Source organism: Dipodomys merriami, unplaced genomic scaffold, assembly GCF_024711535.1.
Source record: "Dipodomys merriami isolate MVZ:Mamm:240054 unplaced genomic scaffold, mDipMer1.0.p SCAF_280, whole genome shotgun sequence".
NCBI classification, from domain to species: Eukaryota; Metazoa; Chordata; class Mammalia; order Rodentia; family Heteromyidae; genus Dipodomys; species Dipodomys merriami.
Window position 1 is genome coordinate 358856 of NW_027204271.1, and position 17365 is coordinate 376220.

Genomic DNA, 17365 nt, shown 5'->3' on the forward strand with positions numbered 1-17365 from the left:
TTAATGGAGATAGGAGTCTCATGGTCTCTCCTGCCCGGGCTGGCGTTGAACCACGATCCTCAGATCTCAGCCTCCTGAGTAGCTAGGATTACAGGCATGAGCCACCAGCGCCCGGCTCCATCGCATATCTTTAAGTCCTTCTTTTATTTTTTTTTATCATTATTATTTTGTTGTAGTTTTGCTGATCCTGAAGCTTGAACTCAGGTCCTAGGTAGTGTCCCTGAGCTCAAGGCTAGTACTCTGCCACTTGAGCCACAGCACAACTTTTGAGTTTTTCAGCTTTGGCTTGCTTTGAAGCATAATACTCAGATCTCAGCCTCCTGGGTAGCTAGGATTACAGGTGTGAGCCACCAGTGCCCAGCAAGTCCCTCTCTTTTAGATATTATTCTAAAAGCTTCCTGTCCAAGGTCACTCCTAAGAGAGTAAATGGACCTATATCAATAGTTCCTTCAAACTCTTATCTCCTGTTATGTCTATGGTGTGTCTTTTGCATCGTATCCTAGACCTAATTCACTGTTCTCTTTCCAATCCATGATTCTAGATGTGTTACTAATAATTACCTAAATTTTGTGGCTATAAACCCTAAATCACTCAACTATTAATTTCATTTAAATTTTTTTCAATATGATTGTTCTTCAGTACAAATCTGAGCTTATACTCACCTCTTCCATCTACCTCTTGGCATGAGCAGAGCCTGGGCCTATTCTACCTCAAATGCAAAAGGTTAGCCAAAGAATAGCCTACAGTAATCCTGCCTAGGAGTCCGGACAAGTAGTTGAGTGCCTGAAAGAAGCAATGCATTCCTGGCATGGGAAGGGGTGAGAGAGACAACAGCCTAGAGAGCAAACTGACAGTCACACCATTTAACAACTTCTCTTTTGGAGAAACTGACCTCCTGCAAAGTGGCAGTGAGATAACTCACCTAGCGAATTTTCGTATATGAAGGAAGTTGTCATGTTTCACTACACAACTCACTTGTAGTCAAAGAGAAGGTCATTCTTTTGTGTCCTCCTTTGGCCCAGTCTCATTTAATCTCCATGTTAGAATTTGCTCATAGTCTGTTCCTTCCAGAAGGTCCTTGATGAAGAAAGTGTGATCTTTTGGCTTCTGACTGGCCCTGTGGGAACTGAGGCCACTTTTAGTTTTGAACCTGTTCTTTCTGACATTGGGAAAGCTCATTCTCTGAATTTTGCCTGAGGGAGTGAGTTTCTCCAATTCCAAAGAGGTCAATAAATATCTGATTCTAAGACCCAAGTGGAATTCCTTCACCAGATCCTCCAAGCTGGAGTGGATGTTAGCTCAGACTTCAGGCCATCCTCATATTTCTCCAGCTCTTTCTCATGAACCAAAAGGTTACAGGAGTTCAGTTCAGAAACAAAGATAAATGAGAATAGCAGAAGAATCATTGGCAGGGGGAGGAATTAGAAACATTGGGGGAAACAAGGGCTCAGAAAATCTAGGATCACTCACATCATTTGGGAATGACATCGTAAGATTAGGAAATAAAAGTAATATATTACTACCTAAATTATTAACTCGTCTATTGTACATCACAACTGTTCTGTCAAAAGGTAGCTGTCCTAGTTGTATTTTGATGAGGGAAATGGAGCACATTCTTTCCTAACTGAGTTCTACTGAGTATTTTCATCCATACCCCAGGTTGTTCTCACTCTCTACTTCTCTGTTACTTTCCTTTGCTGGATTCAGTCAATGACACTTGAAAGTATTATCATCTTCAGACATGTAATTACATTTTCTTCTAATCCATTTGTTATCAAATACAACAAATTATGTGGAAATATATGTCTATGGTAAATTTTCTCCATGGCATATTTATTTGATGATTATTTTTATAGTTTCAACTTTAAAACTTGAGGAAAATGTTTTGTTACTATTAGCACTATTTGTACATTTTTTTGTATTTTTCCATGTCTGTGTATTTGGTATTAACCTTCTAACATTTTCTTTTTCCCCAACTGTTGCCTTCTTAAAATTTCAAGTTACAAGCTATATATGATGGTCCTGTATGTGTGCAGTGATATATTTAAATTTGGATCTGATATCCACATATTATAGGATATCATCAACCTATTGTAACTGCTCTGAAAATAAATAGGGAGGTCCTCAACTGCATGGATCAATTAGATTTAACAGACATCTACCAAAAATTTCGGCCAGCACCATCAGAATACACGTTTTCCTCAGAAGCACATGGGATATTTTTCAAAAATACACCACATTTTAGGTCACAAAGCAAACTTCTCTAAATTCAGAAACATTGTACTTTTACCTTGTGTTCTCTCAGACAACAAGGGAGTAAAATTAGAACTCAACACCAAAAGCCACCAAAGAAAGTCCTTTAACGCATGGTGGCTGAACAACACACTGTTGAATCACCAGTGGGTCATGGAAGTGATTAGAAAGAAAATACAAATATTCATGATATTCAACAAAAATTAACACACAATTACCAGTTCCTCTGGGAAACATCAAATATAGTACTCAGAGGCAGATTAGAGCTCAGAGTTCCTACACCAACAAATTGGAGAGATTTGAAGCCAACAATTTAATGAGACATCTGAACGTCCTAGAAAAAGAGCACAAACATAAATCCCAGTCCAGGAGACAGAAAGAAATAATTAAAATTACATCAGAATTAAACGAATTACTTTTAAAAATGATAAAAATAATAAACAAAACAAAGAGTTGGTTTTTTGAAAAAATTAACAAAACTGACAGACACTTAGCAAATCTTATCGGAAAAAGGAGAGAACACACCCAAGTAAATAAACTCAGAGATGAGAATGGAAACTTCACCACAGAAACAACCAAGATTCAGAACATTATAAGGGAATACTTCTCAAAACTTTACGTTAATAAATTTGAAAACGTGGCAGAAATGAACCTTTTCCTGGCAGATATCGACATGCCGAAACTCAACCACAATGAGTTAAACCAACTTATCAGGCTCATACCAAGCATTGAAATAGAAACAGCAGTAAGAGACCTTCCATCTAAGAAAAGCCCAGGACTATATGGATTTACAGTGTAATTCTACAAGGCCTTCAAAGCAGAGGCCACACCAATAGTCCCTCCAATTCTTCAATGAAATTAAAAGAGAATGTTACCTACCTAACTCATTCTATGAAGCCATGATAACCCTCATCCCAAAACCAGGCAGGGACTCATCAAAGAAAAAGAACTATAGGCCCATTTCTTTGATGAACATTGATGCAAAACTTCTCAACAAAATTTTGGCCAATCGATTTCAACAATTCATCCAAAAAATCATAAACTGCGATCAAAAAATATTCATTTCAGGGATGGAAAGCTGGTTCAATATAGCAAATCACATGACTCGTCACATCAACAAACAGCAAGGATTAGAACCATATGATTATCTCAATAGATGCAGAAAAAGCATTTGACAAGATCCAACCAACCCTTTATGATGAAGTTTCTGGAAAAATTAGGAATTTATGGAACATTCATCAACACAATAAAGGCTGTATATGACAAACCTACAGCCAGCATTATAATTAATGGTGAAAAACTAAAGCCATTTCCTCTTATGTACACTCTCCACTTCTGTTCGATTTAGCATTAAAATGCCTAGCTACAGCAATAAGACAAGATGCAAACATCAAAGGGATCCAAATTGGGAAAGATGAAGTAAAATTCTCCCTCTTTGTAGATGACATGATTTGCCATTTAAAGTATCCCACAGACTCCACTACCAAATTACTGAAGCTGATTCAAAATTTGGCAAAGTAGCAGGGTATAAAATTAACCCTCAATAATCAATGGATTTTCTGTATGACAACAATGCGAATATAATGGGTGAAATCAGGAAGGCAACTCCATTCATAATAGCCCCACAACAAATAAAAAACCTAGTAATTAATTAACCAAAAAAGTGAAGGACCTCTATGATGAAAATTTTAAAAACCTTAAAAAGGAAATCAAAAGGGAACTTTGGAAGCAGAAAAACCGCCCATGCTCTTGGATTGGAAGGATCAACATCGTGAAAATGGCAATACTTCCCAAAGCTATCTACAAATTCAATGTGATACATATCAGTATTCTAACCTTATTCGTCAAGGAAATAGAAGAGGCAATCCAAAAATTCATATAGAACAATAAAAAAAACCCAAATAGCAAAAACAATCCTTAACAGAAAGAACAGTGCTGGAGGAATATCAATACCAAATTTCAAACTCCACTACAAAGCCATAGTAATCAAAACAGCCTGCTACTGGCACAAGAACAGACCTCAGGACCAATGGAATAGAATTGAAATCCCAGAAATGAACCCATACCTAATCTTCGATAAGGGAGCTAAAAAATAGAATGGAAGAGAGACACCCTCTTCTGTAAAGGGTGCTGGTTAAATCGGTTGATCACTTGTAGAAAACTAAAGCTAGAGGCTTATATAGCATCCTGAACAAGAATCAACACCAAATGTATCAAAGAACTCAGAGTCAAAGCAGACACCCTGAAAACAGTACAGAATGGAATACAAGATACCCTAGGTCTCCTTGGCACAGGCAGAAATTTTCTTAATAGAAACCAGGTAACACAACAAATCAAAGAAAGCTTGGACAAACGGGATTGCATGAAATCACAGAGCTTCTGCTGGCAAAGGACATAGCTAGCCAGATCAATAGAAATCCCAAGGATTTGGAGAAGATCTTCACTAGCCATACAATGGACAAGGGTCTCACATCTACAATATACCTGAAACTCAAATAATTAAAATGCCCAACAACAAACCCTCAAAGAAACAACTGCCCAATGAGTAAGTGAGCTAAAGACTTAAAGAGAAACTTCTCTGTAGAGGAAAGAAGGGTGGCCAATAGACACATGAAGAAATGCACAACCTCCATAGCCGTAAAAGTAATGCAAATCAAAACACCATTGAGATACCACCTCATTCCATTTGGAATGTTTATATTCAAGAATTGTAATAAAAACAGATGCTGGAGGAGATGTGGACAAAAGGGAACCTTACTGCATTGTTGGTGGGAGTGTATACTTGTTCAACCACTTTGGAAGGTAGTATGGAGGTTCCTCAAAATACTCCACTTACAGCTCCCCTACGACCCAGCAATCCCACTTTTGGGCATTTACCCAAATGATCACAAACAAAGCTATCAGCACAACTATGTTTATTGCAGCATTATTTACTAGAGCTAAGATGTGGCACCAACCCAGATACCCCTCAGCAAATGAATGGATCAATAAAATGTGGTATATATACACAATGGATTTCTAGGTCTATATCAGAAAAGATGGCATTGCCCCATTTGTTATGAAATGGAACGACTTGGAAAAAATTATATTAAGTGAAGTAAATCAGGCCCAAAGAAACATATGTCCCATTGTTTCCCTTATTTGCAATAACTAATATATGTCTGAGACAAGCAGAAACTGTCAGATAAGTTGATGTTAGGAGAAATTAACTCCAAGATAAGGATTCAAATGTATTTTTTTTCTTGTGTTTGTTTCTAACATATGTATAAGGTGATTTCTTTGTTTCTTTGTATGTCCTTTCCCCACAGTAAGGCCTTGATTTCACTGTATTTGATGTTTGTATAATTTCTGGAGGGGAGGGAACAATTATTGTTTAAATAGGGATACAGGTGGACCCATTCCAGCAATGAGATGTGCAAGACTTTATGTCGAAAAACAAAATGTACAACTTTGGCTTGGAGGTGGGATGGGGGAAGATGGGAAGGGATGGAAAGGGGAAACAAACGAGGAGGCAACAACGCTTGATAAGAAATGAACTCATTACATTGCCCATGTAATTGTCACCCCTCTGAAAGGTACGTTCACAATTTTTCAAAAAAGAGGCAAAAAATCACCTCTATGGTTTCTTGTGAAAAGACAGAAGAATACAATAAGTTTCTCAAGGAAATTGACCCATAACTATAGTATTGTCAATTTCATAAATGATGTAAGAAGACAAGAACAAATTTCAACTCAAAGTGTATGATATAAAATTTACTTTGTCTCCTGTAAACAACCTTTCAATTCTATCTATGTTTTCTTCCCAAAGTGATTGGTATTTTATTCTAATCATATTTTTAAATTAACTTTAAGTAGCTGTATAGAAATTGCTGTTTGACAAAGCAGTTTATGTACAGTATTTAGTGTGGTACTGGGGTTTGACCTCCGGGCCTGGGCTCTGTCCCTCACTTTTTTCATTCAGGGCTAGCACTCTACCACTTAAGCCACAGCTTTTCTTCCAGGTTTTGGGTGGTTATTTGCAGAAGAGAGTCTCACAGGCTTTTTTATCTAGGCTGCCTCTGAATGGCACTCCTCAGATCTCAGACTCCTGAAGAGCTAGAAGTATGAGAGCATGAGCTATTAGCATCTGGCCACACTTCCTTTCTTGGCTAAAACATACTACCTCTCTCCCAGCTGAGCACCCATCTACAGCTACCCCTCCTACCCCAGGCTTCAGATGAAACATAACCTCCTCCCCTGAGGAAAAAGAATGGGATCAGGTTTCAGTTATATGTTCTTCACACAGTCAGGGGCTGGTGGAAGCTGATGTGGAGGTCAGAGATCTAGGCCAGGGCAAGTAGACAGCTGTTAGAACAGAAGAGATTAGGAAAAGACATCCATGCAGCTGGATGCCAGTGGCTCATGCCTATAATCCTAGTTACTCAAGGCTGAGACCTATGGATCAATCAAGATTCAAAGCTAGCCTGGAAAAACTCTTATCTCCAAAGAATCATGAAAAAGATGGGAAGTGGAGCTACTGTAGTTCAAGTAGTACAGCACCAACCTTGTGCAAACAAGTTAAAGATACCTAGGATACCACCTAAGCTCTGAGTTTAAGCCCTGGTAAACACACACACACACACACACACACACACACACACACACACACACACATACACACACACACACACACACACACACACACACACACACACACACACACACACACACACACACACATCCTTAGCAGTTGCCAGAGACTCATACCAGAAATCCTAACCACTCAAGTGGTTGAGCTCTTAGGGCAGCAACTTGAAGCCAGCTAAGGCAGGAAAGTATGTGAGACTCTTCTGTCTACTCAGCTACTAAAAAAGATGAAAGGTGAGCTGTGGTTCAAGTGTTAGAGTGTTAGCTTTGAACAAAGGAAGCTCAGGGACAATGCCAAGCTCTGAGTTCCAGCTCTAAGACTTTTTTAAAGACACCCTACACCCCATTCAGGCCATAAATCCCGATTTTGATCATCCTAGATCTCACCTCTGCTCCTACCACTTCCACAGCACAAGTGGCCGGTGTGTGGCTAGCACTGGGTTAAGAACTTACGCAAGGGGGACATAGCCAGTTCAAGGATAATGCCCCAGAACATTGAGGCACTGGCCATACCAGTCTCTCATCCCCTAGTTCTCTGGCCCTGGAGCTCAAACTCTGTGCCTCTGTATTCTGACATCTGGACTTGTCTAGAGGCCCTGCTAGGGTTGGAAGATAGACTTACCTGTGAAAAGATATGTTGACATTTCCTAGACATCGACCAATACTTCCAAGCCACCTTGGCCTCACCTCCCATGTCAACCCTGATCATCCTTGCTGGGTTAGCCTTCAGTGAGCTATCAAACTCGAGTTGGTCAGAGCCACTGGCAACCACCCTTCCCCTACTCCACTGCCAGACTGCTGAGAGTGGGACGTACAGCCAGAGGCCCAGCTGAGGAAAATGACAGGACATCGCATGACTGACCCTGCCCCCCCAAAGGCAGGGGAGAACATATGCCAGCTGGCCTGCTGACCCAGAATCCTCTGGAGGTGTACAAAGATATGGACAGCCGAATTTGGGCTCCAAAGGAAAAGTGGAATATTCAGGTCTCTGACAATTTAAGATTGATTACAGATCCTGATCGAGGCTAAAGGCAAGTATGCAATGGAGAAGGGGCACTATCCGAGATTAGGAATAGGCAGACAGGCACTCACAAAGTGGACAGGGGAAAATGAGGGAAACAAACACACTCACACACACACACACACACACACACACACACACACACACACACACACACACACACAACAATGGGTAGCCCAAGGCCTCAGGGTGTCCTTGAGCACATGAATATTCTAACCCCCAAGAAGATGACACTATTGTTATCAGAACAACTGTAGACAAAACTCAGAGCCTCTACACATCTGGAATGGCTCCTAACACAGCAGGTTATTTCCTAATGTACACACAGCTTTTTACAAAATTTATTTTTTATTTCAGTTTTCTCAAGGCTAGTATTTTATTGCTTGTACCACAGCTCCATTTCTAGTTTTTGCTGGTTACTTTAAAATCAGAATCTAATGGACTTTTTTTTCTTGGTCTGCTTTCAAACACAATCCTCAGATTTCATCTTTCTGATTAACTAGTATTAATGATATGAGCCACTAGTGTGGCTTCTACTTTTTTCTCTATAACTATCTAATGCACATACTTAGATAGTAATGTAAAACTGAGAGTATAGAAGCAAGATGTACAGTGATGATACTGTCCTGTCAGAAATTCAAGTTAGTTATGTAAATTTCTTAAGACCATAAACAAAAAATACCATGATACAGTGTAAGAGAACTCACTATTGAACATATGAGCTTTAAGAGCCTTCTAATACATCCATTATTTATTGTTACCCAACATTATAAAAAATGTATGAGGCATTGGTAAAATAAAAGTCCTATGCATGACTACATAAATTCTTTGTTTTTTAAAAGACACTTGTGTTCATATAAAAAAGTAGGCCTGTCTATTTTCTTCATGTGATTTTGATGATTAAAGGTGCTTAGTGAGAAGGTCAAAATGTATTAGTAGCCCTAAACTATCAATTCTCATTTTTTCTTCTTGGAGAATATAATGATCAAAGCAATAGTTCAGAATCAGCAAGCAATAGTTCAGAATCATGCTTCCAGTGCAAGTGGATCACCAGTGAGAAATCCTCAATACCATTTTCCACAAAGTTTTGTCACAGATAAAATCTTCCTGCCTTCTCTAGCTGCTTTACTAGCTTGGACGTCTTTCTTCATTGTACAGGAAAAGTGTGATTCAACTGATTTCAGTGAAATTTTACTAGAATTACCAAGGATTTACTAGAATTACCAAGGATTTACTAGAATTAGCAAGGATTTAGATTCTTGTCTGTAATTTGGTCAAAGCTATGTCTCTTTATGTAGGCTACTAAAATGTATTTACTAATTCCAAGTAAATATATAAATTCTATTTCCATCTTTTTTAAAAAATAAAATTTTGTTTGCTCTATCAATTGATTAGAGGCATGAATTTTGTGGCTAGCTAGGTCATTGCACATCTGTATCTCTCTCCCTTTCTCTATTTCATGGTTCTCATAGATAATATATTGCTCTATAATTATCCTAATTTATTTTGCTTTTATATTTTTGGTTGCATCATTTCACTTTTTGCTCTGCCATTTCGCAAATCATTTATATAGAGGGCATTATTTCATATTTTCTCATTCCTAGAATAAGCTGCACTTGAAGACATCACTGGTCCTCATTTTCAGTCTGTACCTTTGAATACGGAGGAACATCTTTCCTCTGTTCTCCATCAATTCCCTACTCTCCAGTTAGAATAATTTTGAATAGTAAAATTGGAAAAAGGATATAAATCAGATATGCAGAAAATTCACTAGATTTTTCTGACCAGTTCAACCTATGTGAATTATTAGGGAAATACATGGAAACTTCATTCCCACTGGCACTCAAAGTCTCTGGTTTGGCAATTCTTAGGAAGATGAGGAACAAGATGAAAAAATAAGGAATGGTATCAATTGCAAGACAAAAATTGGAGAAGGATCCAAGTAACTTTCTTCATTGGGCTGCTGAAAATATTCACCTTACTACAATGCGGAGACTACTTTCCAAAAGGGCCACTCATGTGAATACTAGGGATAATGATGAGTATACCCCTCTTCATCAGAAAGCCTACAGTGGACACTTAGACATTGTCTGTGAGTTGGTGGCTCAAGTGGCAAATGCAATAACTGTAGATGGCTGGACAACCCTGCACAGTGTATATATGCAGAATAATACCAGAGTGGCTTCTTTCTTACTTCATCATGATACAGATACCAATGCCCAAACTAAAGGCCTCTTGCTGCTGAGAATTGAGATAGCAAAGATACAATGGACCTCTGCCGCTGACTGGCTCTGTCGGGACGATGGAGGACACCTAGTGGAGGTACTGGAACAGGTGGGGAGATGGCAAACAGGCAACTCACACAGAAGAGGAATGAATGCTGAATGTGATTTATTGCAGAGGATAACACGCTTTTATAGCAAAAGTCTCCATGAGAAAGGGCAAAAATTACACAATCTTGCTGCAAAGCTTCATTTTTGGGTGTTCACCAGCTGGTCACCTGATCTTGTTTTTTGGATGACCAGCTATGACAATAGGCACTTGTTTTTGGCTTTACCTCTATTTTTAAGAAATACAATTGGTTTTGATGTTTATCACCTATTAACCATTAACCAGAGCACATGGGCAAGGTGCTGGACAGAAAGGCATGAACTCTAGTACTTTATAGTTACTTTTGTTTAGTTTTGTACTTTATATGTTTCAAATCTTTTTTAAGCAACTGGGCTTCTTTGCCATTCTTTAGAGGGTCCCCAATTTGTGGCCAAAATGATGATATTTAGTATACTTAGTTAAATCTAGCCATATATCAAATTTAAGCTCATAGTGTCTTTTCTGTAACCCTTTCACATAATCGTTTACTCTTCTCCATAGAGGCCTTAACTGTCTCATAAGATCTTTCTTGTTCCTTCTTTGATAGTAAGTAACAAGGAGACCTAGATCTAGCAAGTCTCTCAGTAAATGAAAGAGAGTAATAGGAAGTTCTTTCTTCTTAGTAGTTTTCCCAATGGTTGCCATCCTTATCATACACACCTGTAAAAGGCTATGGATCTGGGGGAAGTCTTTGGGTCCTCTAGATAATGGAGGATCCCACCATTTTCCTCTGATAAGCCATTGCCACCTACCATCTACCAACTTTTTAAGAATCTTATTTAGTTTTTGGTCTAAATATCCCTCTATATCTTTCTTATCTAAAGGATATCTATATGAGTCAATTGTATATGCTTTAGGATTAAAGGGAAGTCTCCAGTAGCCATACACTCTTTTTGCTCTAGCCGTGCCTACAGCTTCCTGTAAATCTCTTACAAACAATTCCTTCTGCTGAAGTTATGTCATGAAACCCCCAATACTTTTATATTTACTTATGACTTGTCTAATAGTTTCCATAAGAGGGGCTTTTACGGTAGCACTTAACTCTGGTGAGTTAGTCATATTCTCTGGACACTCATCGTATGTTGAAGTCATCAACACTTTTAAGAAAGAGCCTTGAATAAGGGAACATTGAGCATGAGTAAGTAGAACAAGCAGCAGTAACAGTAAAAGATTAATAGGCACTCCTATACAGCGAAGAAAATAAAAACAGGAATAGAAACACATCTTTCCCAGGGGCTTGCCAGCCTTTCCAGGAGGTAGGCCTCTTTGAAGCCCCATTCTCTGAGGTAGACTTCAGTGAAGTCCCATTCTCAGAGATAGGCCTCTTTGAAGCCCCATTCTCTGAGGTAGACTTCAGTGAAGTCCCATTCTCAGAGATAGGCTTCTGTGAAGCCCCATTCTCAGGTCTGAATACAGGTGTTCCATGCGAAGCAGACTCCACCAGAGTAGGCATGGCATTTGCCACTTTTTTATATATTAGATGTGCCAGAGAAATTTCTTCTCATATAGAGAAGATGGATCAGAAGACTAGTTTGAAGAGGACTGGAAAGACAACAAGAATACATACAACAATTAGTATTATGACTGCAAATGTAACCAAGTAGTGCCACCAATCTAAAGGATTAAGACTTTTTAATCCTCTCTGTAAGTCTGCTGCCAAAGAATTTATCCCCACAGTTTCCAAATGAGCTTGACTAAGGGCTGAGATGTCTTCCTGTAGCTGTCCTATCTCATGAATTAAGCTATTGTCCTTCCAGATTTTTTGTAAATGCACTTTGGTAACTTCCCAATCTAAGCTCTCATTATAAGGTAATGGGTAACATATTTAAATGACTGATGACATCTAGTTGTCAGCTGGGTTTTTAGATTATTGACTTCAGTCCCTAACTTTAAGACTACTTTTTCCAAAGCCTCTATTTTGTTTTTTGTTTTTTTTTTAATTTTGGATCAATAATTTGTTGCTCTGTTAATGTTAGAGAAACATCCTTACTTAACTCATTAACAAAATGTGCCGAGCCTTTTCAACTAGCTTCTTGATCTTTCCCCATATAGGTTGTGTTGCGGTTTTTGTTGAATTAGCCTGTGGTGGTGATAGAGAGAGTCTTTATCTTCTGCTCCAGTTTTCTCTCCCGATGTATTTTCATTTTCTTCCTGTCTCTTTTTTGGGCCCGAGAAAGGCCTGATGAGTCTGTTTGGGACCCAAATGGGGGATTCCGCATTCTGTGGGAAAACATAAGCATAGCCTCTCCTGGATGTTAACAGGAAGTCTGGCCCACGCCAGGTTCCAGTAAGTAGATCCTTCCATTTTAGTAAAGGAAAAGTTGTAGTTTTTTCCATGCCCCAATGTCTCATCATTGGGGTTATTCCTTGCTCATCAGCATTGAAATGATTAAGAACCAGTAAAGCATGGTTAAGAGTGTAATGGGGGAAGTATTGCTTCTCTCCTTCCTGTCTAATTCTTGTCAATTGAGTTTTTAAGGTCTGATGAGCTCGTTTTATGATTGCTTGGCCTTGGGGATTATACGGAATCCCTGTTTTGTGCACGATTTTCCATTGTGCACAAAATTTAGCAAAAGCATTGGAGGTGTATGCTGGTGCATTGTCAGTTTTTATTCCCTTAGGAATTCCTAGGTCTACAAAGGCTTTAACCAAATGTTGAATAACATCTTTCACAGCCTCTCCAGAATGGGCTGTAGCAACCATAGCATGAGAATAAGTATTTATAGTAACATGGACAAAGCAGAGTTTCCCAAATTTTGTTACATGGGTAACATCCATTTGCCACAGAACTCTAGGCTTTAAGCCTCTAGGATTAACTCCCATTTTTTGTGGATGAAAAACTTCCGGGCATGCCTCACATTCCCTTACAATTTGTCTTGCCTGTTCTCAGGACACTTGAAACATCTTTCTTAAGGCATTAGCATTCTGATGGTGTAGTCTATGACTTTCCTGAGCTTCTTCTAAAGCTGACATTACATGACTTTCCTTAGTTAATGTCTGCTAACTTGTTCCCTTGAGACAAAGGTACAGGGAGGTTACTATGCCCCATGATGTGTCCCACAAATGCCTTTGTCGTTCTTTGTTGTAATAGCTGTTGTAATTTTATTAATTACTCTTTTACTTTAGAATGACCAGTAACTAGGGCTGTTTCAATGGCAGGAAGCAAGGAAACCACATAGCGGGAATCTGTGTAAAGGTTAACCTCTGAATAATTTTGAAAGGCTAGCAGAACTGCAATAATCTGTTGTGCAGATACAGTTGGGTCAGAAGATATTAATGGTGGTTTTGTACTGCAATAAACCACAGACTTTCCGCTAGAAGATCCATCTGTAAAAATAGTTAATGCCCCGCCCAAAGGTTCTGTAACCAAAACCTTTGGAAATATCACAGGGGTTTCAGTATAAAAATGTAACAAAGGATGTTGGGGCATATGAAAGCTTATTTTACCTGTGTAAGTTAATACAGCAATTTTCCAATCATCATCAAATCGTATCAAATGTTCTAATTGTTTCTTATTATAAGGGATAATAATGTTAGTTATTTCTTGGCCAAATAATTCTCTAGTTCTTAATCTAGACTTTAAAATCAAATTAGCACATAAATAGGGATATGAAGCAACTATTTTTCCAGGGTTATGGGAATAATGGATCCATTCTAGTATCCCATCCTGCCAAAAACATCCTGTGGGAGTAAAGCTTGTAGCCAGAATTATAAAGGACCATGTTTGTGCAATATTAATTTGCTGTATTTTAGCTGTATTCATTGCTTTTTCTACCAATTTTATACAGGATAATGCAGCAGGAGTTATTTTCTTGGTAGATTTAGGATTAAGGTCTCCGTCCAACATTTTCATCAAAGGATCTAATTGTCTTGTAGTTATTTTTAAACTAGGCCGAATCCAATTAATATTCCCTAATAATTTTTGGAAATCATTTAATATTTTTAGTTTATCTATTCTAATTTGTGTCTTTTGAGACATAGTATAATCATGTCCAATCACTTTTCCCAGATAATTTAAAGGTCATTCCTGTTGAACTTTATCAGGAGCTATTATCAAACCGAATTTTGTTAATTGTTCTACCATATCCTGTAATATTTTTTCTGTCTTTTCTCTAGTTTCATCGGCCATATGTATATCATCCATATAATGAATAATATATGACCCTGGATATTTTTCTCTAATTTGTTCTATAGCCCTTTTCACATATTGTTGACATAAGGTAGGGCTATTTTTCATGCCCTGAGGTAGCACTTTCCATTGGTACCTATTATAAGGTTGTCTAAAATTAGCTGAAGGGACACTAAAAGCAAATCTCTTGGAATCTTCTGGTTATAATTTTATTGTAAAAAAGCAATCCTGTAAGTCTATTATTATTATGTATCTACCCTGTGGGACTGCAACAGGAGAGGGTAGACCTGGTTTAAGGGCTCCCATGTCATGCATGGTCTCATTAATTGCCCTTAGATCTTGTAATAATCTCCATTTTCCTGACTTCTTTTTTAATTACAAAAAATGGAGTATTCCATGAACTGGTAGTCTTTTCTATTCTTCCCTTGACTCAATTGTTCTTGAACTAAGTCCTGTATGGCTTGAATCTTTTCTTGAGTTAGGGCCCACTGATTAATCCATACAGGATCATCACTTTTCCATATTATTTTGTCAGCATAAAGCTGTTCCTCAGTGGCCCCTATGAAAAATTTTGCTCCTTCCATGAGGAGTCTATTTGTCCTATTTTAGTTTCATGCCTTGCATGATGTCTCTGCCCCATAAAGAAAAGGGCAAGCTGGGGATAACATAAGGTTTGAAGTGGCCTTGCTGCCCTTCACATACCCATTTGAGTCTCTGAGCTGACTAAGCTACATTAGAAGCCATCCCTAATCCAATTAAGGAAGAAGAAGTCTCTTGCACTGGCCAGGCCATAGGACAATCTTTTCCAGCTATACAGGATCTGTCAGCTCCTGTGTCTAAGAGTCCTGTCATTTGTTTTCCATTGACTTTAATGGCCTTGTAAGGCCTTTTATCTGTAATTTCCTGAACCCAGGCTACAGTATCTGTGGTGCCAAACCCTCCTTTTCTGTTTTGAGTCAGTGTGGGATTAGGCAAGTTTACATATGAGAGTAAAAGTATTTGGGCAATCCTCTGCCCTTTATTAACTTGAATAGTCTCTTTTAGAGACCTTATCATGACCTTTATAGTGGTAGGACTGTCTGAGTCTATTACACCTGGTAATACCTCAAAATTCTTTTTATAGTTTGAGCCACCAGCGTCTGGCAACACCAATACTTACTGTAAAAATTCATGAATTTCGTGGAATTCTTCCAATTGAATTGTGTGCATTGGATGTCAAAATGTATTCAAGAGTTTTTGTATACATGTATAATGATTTCTGCAGAGTTTGTGAAATTTTAATCAGATATAATTTTAACTTACCTGTTTAAATGAATAGTACAGAAACTAAAATATTTCTGGTGCTTGTCTGAAAAAGAATATTTTAAAATATTCTATGTTTGTATAATGTGTCCTTTCAGATTGTATTCCATATAGAAAGTTTTAGATTCCTTTTTTTCCTAGGTCCTAATATTATTTTTCTTTGGGATAAAATGACAATGTTGTCTAATTTCAAAAGTTTGTAAAGTTTATGGTATGTAAACGCCTTTCTGAGGTGAAGATTTAATACACTGATGTCAAAGTAAATTTAATTATATGAATTACGTGTGTTGTTACACTTGTTATTTTGTAATCAACTTTTTAATAACTGTTTTTCATTTCTTGCATCTGGAGAATGAAAAATACGGAATACTTCACAAATTTTCATATCATCCTTGTGCAATTGCCATGTTAATCTCTGTATTGTGATTTGGGAATACGTGCTGCTGAAGCATGTAGTATCTTCTAAATTTAAGTAGTTAATGAGGCAATCTTTATACAGACTTATATCCACGGTTGCCTACTTGAAATAAGGAAACTATATTGTTCCTGACAATGCTACTGATCATATTTCCCTAAAATTCTGTGAATAGTGGAAAAAAATATATTGTTCATCTTAATGCTCACATTTGCAAATTTTTTTGTCAATGACAATTTTAAGTCTTTTTCATTTGGAATTTGATCATACATTCAATAATTTATTGCTAGGTCCAAAGGTGATCCAACTGAATTAGCTTTGTGGAGCTAATGGATTCAAAGTAAGCCTTACTTAAGAGCTACTTCTAACCTTTTGCAGTTGACTTTTTCCCAAGTGAGGTCTTACTGGCACAAATGTCTACGTGACCCTTTATTCTTCTTCCATGTAGGAACAGACCAATCAGAATATCTTACCCTGACAGCATAGATTGTTTTACTTGTACAACACTAATCTTAGTTACAAGGGATCATAGAGAGATGAACAGTTCAGTCATAACTGTTCAGACTAGAAGGTATTTTATCAAAATATAATTGCTTATTATATCTAACATTTCAAAAGTAACTAAAGCCAAGAAGGTGAAAAAATTGATCATATTCATGATTACTTAATATCCTGGCCTGTCTACCATCCTACCAGGCAGGAAGTTACACTACTGCATTTCTATCACCAAATAGTTCATAGTTGCAGGAGAAGTCCAGATGTTTCTTCTCATTATTAGGCCTTAAATTGGTAATGTTTTAATCACAGTGTTTTCTCTTGCCTACAGGCTATAAATCTACAAATAGTAAAGCTTTAGGTCCAACTCTATGAAACACTGAGGTAGAGATAATGTAATAATACTTTAAAACAGAGTTGCCTTTGATACTGTAACAACAGAAAAATGCAAAACATGTCTTTTTCTTATATTATATATAGTTATATATTTTATATTTATATGTGCTGATTTTATATTTCACACAATGAAACTTACTAGAATTAGTTGATAATCTCACAAATAAATTAAAATTTATTTATTCCAATAAATAGAATTGGAATATAAATAATTAGGTATAAAATGTATATTAGAATATAAAAAGTATCAACGCAGTGTCTTTGGTATAAACTTGTGATACATTCTAACTGTTCTTGTTCTTCGGAATTCACATTGTAAAAAACAATTTTGTTTTCCTCTAATCTATAAGGGATTTTA

The 17365-nt window shown here is 37.5% G+C and overlaps 1 pseudogene; it reads right to left on the reverse strand.

Annotated features, from left to right (window-relative positions):
• Positions 1 to 16056: 16056 nt before the first annotated feature.
• On the reverse strand, positions 16057 to 16153 carry LOC138838502 (U6 spliceosomal RNA; annotated as a pseudogene).
• Between the last annotated feature and the right edge of the window lie 1212 nt (positions 16154 to 17365).